We start from the raw sequence: 2194 nt of genomic DNA on the forward strand, positions 1-2194 counted from the left end.
TCTTGATGCCTTGACCCCAGCCTCAGTCCATTTCTTGTGAAGTTCACTCAAATTCTTGAATCGATTTTGCTTGACAATCCTCATAAGGATGCGGTTCTCTCGGTTGGTCTTTTTCTTCCACACTTTTTCCTTCCACTCAACTTTCTGTTAACATGTTTGGATACAGCACTCTATGAACAGCCAGCTTCTTTAGCAATAAATGATTGTGGCTTACTCTCCTTGTGAAGGGTGTGAACTATCAGATCAGAAGGCAAGGCAAGGCAAGGCAAGTTTATTTATATAGCACATTTCGTACACAATGGTAATTCAAAGTGCTTTACATAAAAGAAAGTAAAATAATCATGAAGAAAAATAATAACAAAAATAAAACAAGCAATTTTAAAACTTTTAAAATTATTAAAAAATTTACTTAATTAAAATGAATTTAAAAACAGAAAATGATTTTACATAAAAAACAGTGAAAATATAGTGCAATCAGTTTAGACATTGCACAGTGCTCATTCAGTAAATGCACAGCTAAACAGATCAGTTTTAAGTCTAGATTTAAATGTGACTAGTGTTTTAGCACATCTGATCTCTTCTGGAAGCTGATTCCAACTGCAGGCGGCATAGTAACTAAAGGCGGACTCCCCTTGTTTTGTGTGAACCCTTGGTATTTCTAACTGACTCGATCCTAATGATCTGAGTGGTCTGTTAGGTTTATATTCAGTGAGCATATCTGCAATATATTTCAGTCCTAGGTCATTTAGTGACTTATATACGAGTAAAAGTACTTTAAAAACAATCATAAATGTAACTGGAAGCCAGTGTAAGGACCTGAGGACTGGTGTGATATGCTCAGATTTTCTGGTTCTAGTCAGAATCCTGGCAGCAGCGTTCTGGATGAGTTGCATCTGTCTAACTAAACCTTTGCAGGTGTTTTGAGTTGATTAGCAAATTGCATGTCACCATATTCTAATTTGTTAAAATGTAAGCCTAAATCATCACAATTAAAAGAACCAAAGACTTAAACTACTTCAGTCTGTGTGCATTGAATTTATTTAATATAAAAGTTTCACAATTTGAGTTGAATTACTGAAATAAATGAAGAACTTTTTCACAACATTTTAATTTATTGATATATATGTATTTGTATTGTATTGTATGTTGGTTCAGGGATGTTATTAATAACATGAATTTAGATGCTACCATTTTAGGTTAATGTCCCCCACCCCCCAACATTAATGTGTACATGCACCAAAATGCCATAGTAATAAGTGGAGATGGTTACATGGCTAAACCATTTAGATATTTATTTTGAATTAAACACAAAACAAAGAATACAGTCTATGACTAATAGGCTAAATGAGAATAATAATTATTACCAGTTTTCTCAATAGATTGTTTTGAGCAACTAAATCTAAAATTATAAAAAATAATGTTCAGACAGCTTTTATTATTAACAGTAATATTATGTACATAAATAATCCCAAGGGAGATCTACCACAGAACTCATGTGTCTCTCTGCCTGCCTTGAAAATCAATTTTCAGCTCATTTCACTGCACTGACAAGAGAGTGCTGACGCTAAACTTTCATTTAATCTCATCTCACAGACTCTTACCAGTCACCACTATCCACATCAGTTCCTTTTTAAGGCTGTGAATGATCTTGCACAGTTTTGAGTTTTGGTCCCATTATTAATATATCTATTGCACATTCTATACCTCCATGGTAAACCAATACCAATGGTGCCCCCTATTGCTGAAAGTATATGTACAAAAATAAACAAAATCCCAGAATAGTAACAAAACATCATTATACACAACCTAGATGATCAGTAACACAGTTGTAAATTAAATTAAAATCGCTTGTGCTAAATAACGCGGCGTGATTAAATAGCAATAACCTCAGCTTCAAAACAAATGCAAACAGTGCAGAATAATGATAATAACATACTTTGTGCTTAACTGTTTACTTTCTGGTGGTGATGTTTTCGATGTCCAGTAGTCCGGAGCTCAAAACCACACTGCACGTATCCTGTAGTGCCCAGAGCACGATTCAACGCTGTGTCCATCCCCGCGCGCGCTCTGACGCTTAAAAGCGCATCACCACTCCAGTCTCAATTCTCAGTTCTGTCTCTCTGCCTCTCTAGTGCTTGTGCGTTGTTCACTGACAGTCCGCTGAAGAGTGTGGAAACGACACCGACAGCTTCGC

This window comes from Carassius carassius, chromosome 4 (assembly GCF_963082965.1).
Source record: "Carassius carassius chromosome 4, fCarCar2.1, whole genome shotgun sequence".
Classification (NCBI taxonomy): domain Eukaryota; kingdom Metazoa; phylum Chordata; class Actinopteri; order Cypriniformes; family Cyprinidae; genus Carassius; species Carassius carassius.